Raw genomic sequence first — 10,213 nt, forward strand, 5'->3', positions numbered from 1 at the left:
CTATGGACCTAGGGTCTTGGGCACAAAGTAAGCTGAACTATACTTCTGATAGAAAATCAGAAATCTTTATAAGCTCATATTATGTATCTGGGCATATCAAATTAATAGAATTTTACCACACATCTCAGTGGTATCGTCTGCTGTATCAAAATGGATCCAAGTGATCCTCTGTTGTAGAATAGTTTGTTATTTCCTTCTTTGCTGTTTTGATGGTGCCACTAGGGACATCTCTGGAGTGATGTCCTACACCCCCCACCCCCTATTTTCTTTAGGGTCATAATTGCTAACTTAATCTGTTTTACATTCTCTTAATAATAAGGAAGTGATATCATAAGTAGTCAAGGACAGAGTAGTTTTCAGGACTTAAAAGTGCAACTTGGTAAAAATAGAAATCTTAACAACCCTACCATGAAGACAAGCTTAATTACCAACTCCAACAATTCAAGGAAGCTTTGTCCCAGGGGCCCAGCACAGCCATCTTCCTGGCTACCTCAATTTTGTTTAGACTCTCGCTGTCAAGTGAACAATGTAGTTTGGAAAGAGTTTTCAGTTATTATGTTTTGCTTTGCTTTAAATATATAGTTATCTTTTACCTTTAAAGAAGTAGAACTGGAAAAGAACTAAACAAACAGTTTTTACTGTTTCTTACCTGCTTAAATCATAGTGTTTAACTAAAAGATGTATGTATATAAGTGTATATATATATATTCCAAGTTGGGTATGGCACCTGTAATCCCAGCACTTGGGAGGCAGAGGCAGGCAGATCTCTGTGAGTTCTAGGCCAGCCTGGTCTTCAGAGTGAGTTCTAGGACAGTTAGGACTGCATTGTGAGACTTTGTCTCAAAAAATCAGTAAATAAAGTAGTTAAAGAATAATAATAAAAGTGCAATATATTCCAAAGATGTTGATGATACAAGGAAGCTTCTAAGGCAAAGCGTGCTGTTTCACTTAGCAGGACCACAGGAAAAGAGAATGAGACCACAGTTCAACATCTATGTCACTTTAAAGATAAGTATGTGCCGGGCAATGGTGGCGCACGCCTTTAATCCCAGCACTCGGGAGGCAGAGGCAGGCAGATCTCTGTGAGTTCGAGACCAGCCTGGTCTACAGAGCTAGTTTCAGAACAGGCTCCAAAGCCACAGAGAAACCCTGTCTCGAAAAATAAAATAACATAAAGATAAGTATGCTTAATAGCTATATTTTATCACCCTCATCATCATCATTAGTGTGTGTGCACAAACATGTGTGCTGCATGAGCCACAGTTCAAAAGTGGTCACAGGATATCTTTTTTCTCCATTTATTGAAAATATTTTTTCTCATATAATATATCCTGATTACAGTTTTCCTTTCCCCTGTTCCTTCCAGTTTCTCCCCACTTCCCCTGCCATCTGGATCCACACCATTTCTGTCTCTTGTTAGAAAACAAACAGGCTTCAAAGGAATAATCATAAAATAAATATATAACAATTTAATCAAAAATAAAGTAAAATAAGATAAAACAAAAACTAACATATTGACATTAGACAAAATAAGCAGAAGGAAAAGAGCTCAAGAAAGGCACCAGCTGATCTTTCTCCTTCCATCATGTGGGTGCTGGGGACTGGGCTCAATCAGTCAGGTTTGGTGAGCTGCTGAGCTATAATATCCAGCCCTATCACTTCTGATCTCCTCTCTGTCAACTAGAATATAAATTTTAAGAGGGGTAAGGGATAAAGGGTGAAGGAAGGAAGGAAAGAGAGAAGGAAAGAAGAAAGATGGGTTGGTGTGTGTATGTGTGCACATGAATACTAGGTTTTCTGCCACCTGATAATAAGTTTCTCTGCTGGTGCAGTAAGTCAGATCAAATTAAACTGAAAAAGTATAACAGCAGGATTATTGAGCAAAGCACCTTCTGGGTGGGTTCACTGACCCGGAGATAGAGGCCAGAGAAGTCACCTGCCTGAACTAAGGCAGGGAAATTTTGTAGATTGTAGGCAAGGGATGATGACATGTCTGCTACAACCTGGGTTTGTGGCCAAGTATGATAAAAAGCAGAGTACCTAGGGGGGCTTGAGTGGCAGCATTAGGGGAGGAAGCTGCAATACCCGCTAAGAGCTTGTTTTGGTGCCTTTCCTTTGCTCAGAGACTCTCTGAGGAGGAGTTAGGAGACAGAGACAGGAATGGTGCTTCTCAGACTATGGGGGTGAGGGGAGCTGGAGATGCCAACTGAACCATGAGTGCAGTACTTGCTGAGGTCAGAAGATGGCAGCGGGTCACCCAGAGCTGGAGTTAAGGGTAGGTTGCCAGTTGCCTCATGTGGGTGCTAGGAAACAAATTTGGGTCCTCTACAAGAGCTGTATGCATGCTCTTCACCACCAAACAACTCCATCCCGTACTTTCTTCTTGTAAGGGCATTGATTCCATTATGAGGGCCCCAGCCTCATGACCTATGTAACACCTAATCAAATCCAAACTACTCCATATGAGACCTTCTATAGAGATATATCTAGTCCCCATCTCTGGTACAACAAATGTGTTTCTTCTACATGCCCATCTTCTTGTTTTACCAGTACTTCCCATGTTAGTTCATGTTTACGGAGATAACTGATGCACTGAGAAGACAGCGAGGTAGAATGGCGGTCATTCTACTTCCAAGCCTTTTCTTCTTACACAACACACATTCTTTCCCTTTCCAACCTCAAAGCTACACAGGTATCCCTATAAGTTCAGTTCTTCTGGTACTTTTCAAAATTCTGAGGATTGCAATGTTGCCATACCCTCCAAATGCAGCCCTCTGCCCATGCCAATCATCAGCCAGAGTGGAGGGCAGATGAATGAGCTTTACACTAGCCAGGGCTGACACGTCTGGAGATAAGTGCCCACAAGCCAAAGACATCTTGCACCACAGACTCCCACTTGTGGCCCACTGGAGACTTTCCGTGGTTGTCCTAATGTGTTCCTCCCACCAGCATATCAAAGGTGCCAGGAAATGGGAGCAGGTGTGGCCTTCAAGGACAGGACCAGCGAGACAGTTCCTAGCAGCTTTGCACGAGATCCATGGGCTTTACCCAGGTACCTTTGTAATGTATTAGTTGTGTGTGAACATAGTTCAATCCATACCATCCCTCCTCATATTGTATTTGCCTTCCCTGAACCAGTTATCAGCAAAGAGAACAGGATTTTCTGGATTAGCTTAGTTTGATAAGCTGAGAAGAGGGTTTGGGAAGAGTCAGTCACAAAGTTCAACCACAGAGGAAGCATATTTCACCTAGGGATCCTGGATCTGAGAGAGCAGGCCAAGGCCAAGCAGAAGAAGCAGCACAGTCAGGAGTTAAACTCAACCAAGATTCGAAGCCTCTGCCTTTGCTCGCCTCCTGTTTGCCTTTTGACTTTGCAGTTCATCTGGGCCTTCTTGTTTTAGTTCCTTCTCCTTTTGATTTTATGAAGTTTTTAAAAACTATTATACAGCCAGGCGGTGGTGGTGCACACCTTTAATCCCAGCACTCAGGAGGCAGAGGCAGGCAGATCTCTGTGAGTTCAAAGCCAGCCTGGTCTACAAGAGCTAGTTCCAGGACAGGCTCCAAAGTTACAGAGAAACCTTGTCTCAAAAAAAACAAAAAACTGGGGGCTGGAGAGATGGCTCAGTGGTTAAGAGCATTGCCTGCTCTTCCAAAGGTCCTGAGTTCAATTCCCGGCAACCACATGGTGGCTCACAACCATCTGTAATGAGGTCTGGTGCCCTCTTCTGGCCTGCAGACATATACACAGACAGAATATTGTATACATAATAAATAAATATTTAAAAAAAAACAAAAAAACAAAAAAAAACTGTTATACATGTGTGTATTTTGCCTACATGCATGTCTGTGCATCACATCCATACCTCATACCTACAGAGACCAAAGGGAAGAATGGGATCCCTAGGGTCATGGATGGTTGTGAACTGCTATATGGGTTCTGGCGGTTGAACCTGGGTTAAGAATCAGGGCTCTTCTTAACCTCTTAGCTGTCACTCCAAGTTCCCCTTTTATAGAGATAGTCTCACTATGTAGCCCAGGCTGGCCTGGGACTTGCTGTGCTAGACCTACCAGGCTGGCCTGAAACTCAGGGATCCTCCTGCCTGTGCCTCCCAAGTGCTGTGATTAAAGGTGTGCACCCCCCCACACACTTCCCAGTCCACTTGTAATGGCACCTGGGACTGAATGGAGCATTGCCTTGTCAGTGAACACAATGCAGACCCTGGAGCATCACTCTCCATTCTGGACTCTAGGCATGATGGGTCAAGCCACACAATAAGACTTGGCCACAGCTGCTGGCAAGTATCACTTGAGCCACAACACCATTTTCGGCAGACCTTCACTCCTGTTAAATAGGGCAGCTGTGTAACTCCAAACTCAACTTCCATAGCTAAATCTCTTCTTAACTTGTTCGATCTATCAGGGGTTTCGATTCTGTTTGTGCTATCCCTTCCTCTTATTTGGAAAAAAAAAAACTTTGACATAAGACAGACACAGTCTGCGTCCACCAGCTCCACCATCACTGTCTGAGTGCCATAGCCCTCACATCCATTTTGTATATGCCATGGATATGAGAACTGATCTCACAAACTCTTTCAGAGCCTGACAACTAAGAAACACAATAAACAAGAAGTCCTATGGCCAGGCGCCATCACACACCTGTGATCCCAGGGGTCTGGAGGCAGCGTTGGGATGATCAGGATATGTTGTCATCATCCACGGTAAGTCCGCACTCAGCTCTGCCAGGGCTGCGTGAGACCCCCCCTCTAAAAACACCACCTCCCCAGAGAAGTTCTTCAAATCTGACACCCCATCTTTTGCCTAAGTTTCTTTTGATTTTTCTCAGCCTGAAGTGATCAATGCTTTCTTTTCAGATTCTCGTAAAAATTATAATAAACACAACTGGTTTGCCATTAAGTAGGCATTGGGTTTTTAAGTTATTACATCCTGACATGTATTTATTTACGTATTTAGAGACAAGATCTTGTAAGTAGCCCAAGCCAGCCTTGAACTCAAGGTTTCCCTGCCCCAGTGTTTTGAGAGGCAGGATTACACCTCTATCAGCACACCTGGCTCCCAGGAAGACACTTATTTCTGTTATTTGAGTGAGACCTGTCCAGGCTGATCTTAAATACAATAGGTAGCCAAGGACGACCTTGAACTGTTATTCAAGGCGTAGCGCGGTTCAGATTGTTTTCTAGGCTCCCAGTACTGCAAGAACAGCATACCTGAGGTCCTTTGTTTCCCACCTGGATTCCTCTTGGCTTAGTTTATAAAACTGGTCTTCGCTTTGGTCTCTATTGCAAAACGCTCTTTATCTGGTAGGTACCCTTCTAAGTACTTCATGCCAATAATGATAGGAAATTTATTGTCCTAAGCGAGACCTCGTTGAAAATGAGGAAGATGATTCTTGGGATTTGGGGGCAAGAAGGGGTAAAGGCAAGGTTCCTGTGGCAAACAGTGACCTTCAATCCTGATTCTTCTGCCTCTATCTCCTGAGCGCTTGTATCATAGGCATGCTACCATGCCAGGAAAGAGACTGTTAGTTACATTAAGACAGCAGGTGCTACACAGCTGTCCTGGCCTAAGATCCATATTAGCTAAAAGACTGGGAGCAAGGAAGGATATAGGGTGCACTTTTGCTCATCTCCTTGGCAACTGAGACCTTGTACCTGCAACCCAGCCTTTTTGGTGAGTGGAGATCATCATCAAGCAAGACAGATCTCCCCAACACTGGCTGTTTTACCCAAGCACACTGTACTCTACCCTCCTGGCTAGACGTTCATTAGCTGAGTCACATTCTCTAACCCCTCCTTGGATAGCATGCCCAGGGCCATGTCCCAAGACTGGTGCCTGTTTCTCTCTCAGAAAACATCCATGGTCCCAGTGACAGTACATCTTGTGCTGCTAATGAGCATATGGTTAAAGTGTAAACCTTTCTTAAACAAGGGCAAGTAGACACAAGGTCTTTTGCATCCACAGGACTCCAGCCAATGCACTTTGCTGGGAGCTACACAGTCCCAACTTGGCATGAATTAGGTCATTGGGTCAGATGATCCTGGGAAGTCACAGCACACCAGTTACTTGACAGACAGCTTTCCCTCCCTCCCAGGCTTTCTCTTTGGGGTCTTTGCATGTGACTGTCTCAGACTCCTAGTTTTAGATACTTGCCACAGAAACGCTTTCCAAAGTATCTCTTCCTATATGATAATTTCTCCTTTATTAAAACAAACAAACAAACAAGCAACAATAACAATAAACCTTGCTGAGCTTCAGGTGTCTCCAGTTGGTGGAGCGCCGGCTTAGCTCTCAAAGCACTCTATCTGCTCATTAGTATTGCACAAACCAGCAGGTGTGGTGCGGTACAAGCTCTAAGTCTGTCTTAGTGCTTGGGAGGTAGATGACAGAGAACCAGAAGTTCAAGGTCATTCTTAGCTACACTGGGAATTTGGGGGGAAAATCTGCTTTAGTGAGCTTGTCACGGAACCCTGACAATGGTAGTTTCATTCCTGCATCCTACATGGTGGAAGGAGAGAGCTATCCAAAAGTTGGCTTCGGATCCCCACACATGCACTGTGGTCTGTGTGCCCCCAATAAGTACACACATACAAAGGCAAAATGAGTAAGTGTAATGCTTCTTTTTTAAAAAGAAAATTAACAAATTGAAAACACCTTTGCTAGAAGGCTGTGACACGAAGGGAGAGAATGCCAGTGACACACAGGATGTAGCTGCTTAGGTTATTACACCTGTGGTGACTCAAGGCAAAGATGGGCGAGTATGACGGCTCAGAAGGTAAAGGGACTGCTGTGCATGCCTGTGCTGAGTTTCAGCTCATACCCCATGGTGGAAGGAAAGAATTGACTCTGAAAAGTTATGGCTTCCACATGGACACCATGTAAGTGAGTATCCCCCACTAACAATAAATAGAATTAAAATTAAAAACAAATTAAAAGGCAAAGCTGTAGGTTGGGGTCCGAAGGCTTCTGAGCTATGTCATCTCCTGAGGACACTTTGGGGAGTACAAGGACAGGTTTAGAAGAGCTGTGTTGCAAGTCTTCCTTTAAGTAAATCAAATCCTTCTTCCCCATCAGTACATTTCTTTACCAATTCTGGAACTCAAGTCAACTCAACCAAACAAATATGTATTTGGGTCTACTTGGAACATGGCACAAAGAAGTACTAGGGTTCTGACACCACAAATACAAGTCAAAGTCATGGTCCTGACTTTGTTTTAAGACAGGGTCTTACTGTGTAACTCAAGTTACTATCAAACCCAAACTCATGGCAATCCTCCTGCATCAGTCTTCCAAGTGCTGGGATTACTGTGTTGTTCCACCATGCCTAACTGAGCATGAGATATCTTGAAACATGTTAAGTTCATTTTCGATTTTTGCCATAGAAAACGGAACTGTGCTTCTTCTACAGTATAAGCACTATACCACTGAGCCGCACTTTAATCCCCCATAACCTTATTTATTTATGTTTGATTTTTTATTTTGTTTATACACATGTTTTGCTTGCACGTCTGTGCACTACATGCGTGCCTGGTGCCTGAAGAGGCCAGAAGAGTGTGTCGGATCCTTTGAAACTGGAGTTAAGATCACTGTGAGACAGACACTGTGTGAGTGCTGGGAATTGAACCCAGATCGTCTGGAAGAACAGCCAGTTCTCTTAACTGCTGAGCCATCTTTACAAGCCCCATTTTAACTTTAAATATGGCAAAAGCTAGATACCTTACCTTTCATTTTGTTTTGTGTATAGCCGGGTTTCATGTAGCCCAGGCTAGATTTAAATTTACTGTGTATCAGAAAATGACCTTGAATTTCTGCCCTGCCTGCCTGTTATTCTTGAGTGCTGGGATTAAGGCTCCACCATGTCTGGTGCCTTTGTATTTGAGCTAGGGATTGAAGCCAGAGGGCTCTGTACACACTGGATAAACACCCCACCAGCTGATCTATATCCCCAGATGTGACCTCAATGCTTTTCTGTAATTGGGATTTTACCTACGGCCTCATACATCCTAGGCAATGCTCTACCAATGAGCTAGATCCTCAGCCCTGGATAACTTCTTGGGAGGAGTTCATGTATATCACCAAGATCTCTGGTCTGTCTTCAAAGGATGGAGGGACCCCTGAATGAGCCGAGTGGCTCAGAATGTCCTCAAGCATCTGTGGTCCTCTTTGTTGGACTCTCACATCCCCAGAGCGGAATAGCTGTTACTGGAACAGAGGGAATGTGATACAACAAGATGCTGTCCACGAAGGCCCCCAGGCCTAGAAGTCCTTAATGAGACTTTAGTAGTAGATGTGGGCTGAGTCTTCAGTCCCTGCCATCACAGAAAGCCCCAGCTGTCGAGTGACAGTCTCAATTCAGGCTAAAAGGCCGTGGCTTGAAAAATGAAACAGAATCTGGCCATTACTCAAGCATTTAGAACAAAGTTTAAACCTAAACTGGGACCAGTGCCTGAGTATTCATCAACTACGCAAGTGAAAGGCGATAACACAGCGTTCCTCTGGGACAGTGGGGAAAGGGGCACACTGATAATCATTTTTAGACAGCAGTTTGAAGCAAAGTGAATATTTCTTTTTAAGTTTTTATTTTAGGGGTGGGTTAGAAAGATGGTATGGTGCTTAACAGCAAACATTGCTCCTCCTAAAACCTGAGTTCCATTCCCAGCACCCATGTCAGGTGGTTCACAACTGCCTGTAACTCCAGCTCCAGAAGATTCGATGCCTCTAGCCTCCGCAGACACTGCATGTCACATACCCATTCCCACAGAAGTTCACAAGTTAAAATTTATTTTTTTTAAAAAAGGAAATGTCTTTTAGAAACATTTTAATGTATAAGTTTGGTTTTTCGAGACCAGATTTCTCTGTGTAGCCTTGGATGTCCCAGGTCGCTTTCTGTAGACCAGGCTGGCCTTGACCTCAGAGATCCAGCTGCGTGAGTGCTGGGATTAAAGATACCACCACTGCCTGGCAAACTATTTTTTAAGGTAGGATCTCACTCTGTAACCCTGACTGCCCTGGATCTCACCATATTGCTCACACCAGCCCGTCTATTGTCCTGAAGCTCACAGTACTTGCTGTCACCAACTTCTCCCCTGTTGAAACAATAGGTGTGTGTGTGTGTTTGTGTGTTAAATACCAGAGAATGCACCAAGCACTCTGAACTCTTTTACTTTTTATTTTTGAGACAGGATCTCACTAAATTGTCAAAACTGGCCTGAAACTTACTACAGCCCAAAGTGGGCCTTGAACCTTGGTGTCTCAGAGCTGGGATTACAGGCGTGCGCCATCCAGTTCTGGGATTATAGGCATGAGCCACCATCCCCCACTCCTCCTTCCTTTTTGGATAGTATTCTTTTTCAATTTGATGGCATTGTTGGAAAGTGCAAACTAGGAGGCAGGCCCAGCTGGAGGAAGGAGGTAACTAGGGGTCCCTGGGCACTCCTCCTTGCTCTGCCTGCTTCCCAGCTGCCTTGAGGTGAGCAACTCTGCTCTGCCACACCCTTCCCACCACACTGTTCTGCCTCACCTCAGACCTAAAACAATGCAGGCAACTGACCATGAACAAATCTCCTTAAACTGTTTTCTCAGGCATTTGTCATTGAGATGAAAGTATCTAATAGAATAAGAATACAACATAATCATGAGTCCTGCTTTTTGCCCTTTTAAGGGGGCCAGGGGGCTCTCCAGTAGCTTATTATATATCTGAGGATGACCTTGGACATCTGATCCACCTGTCTTTGTGTCCCAGGAACGGGAATCGCAGGTGGACACCATATGGTGTTTTCTTCTTTTGGTTCATCTCTTTCTGAGATTCTTCTATGCTCAGTATGACTTGAATGAAATGTCAGTGATGGTTCTCACTTTCCCCAGTCTGTTACCCAGCCAGTGTAACCGATCACTTTAGCAGGTAATACTGCACAGCTCCCAGGTAAAAGAAACAGTAAAGGGGAAGAGAGGAGAAACTTCTGAGTCACATAGCAGTATCTGTCAAAACACTGTTTTCAACCGCAGTTCATGACCCTCTACAGTTGTGAAATCAATTCACGAGTTTTAAAATCCAGGATATAATAGGAAAGGAGGAGCACGTAAGAGAATAGTGTAATACATACAGAACAAAAGCAAGGCCTTAGCAAACATTTGTTTCTCTTGTACACCCATAAGTATGTGTGTCTTGGTGAAATATATTCTAAACAGAAGTCACGGG

General features: G+C 44.0%; 1 protein-coding gene across 2 annotated transcripts in view; it reads right to left on the bottom strand.

The window, feature by feature from the left end:
* Positions 1–10,213, bottom strand: part of Rnf125 (ring finger protein 125) — an 80,885-nt gene that overhangs the window by 45,263 nt on the left and 25,409 nt on the right. The gene's annotated exons all lie outside the window — the stretch shown is intronic.

Source organism: Microtus pennsylvanicus, chromosome 4 (assembly GCF_037038515.1).
Source record: "Microtus pennsylvanicus isolate mMicPen1 chromosome 4, mMicPen1.hap1, whole genome shotgun sequence".
Lineage (NCBI taxonomy): Eukaryota > Metazoa > Chordata > Mammalia > Rodentia > Cricetidae > Microtus > Microtus pennsylvanicus.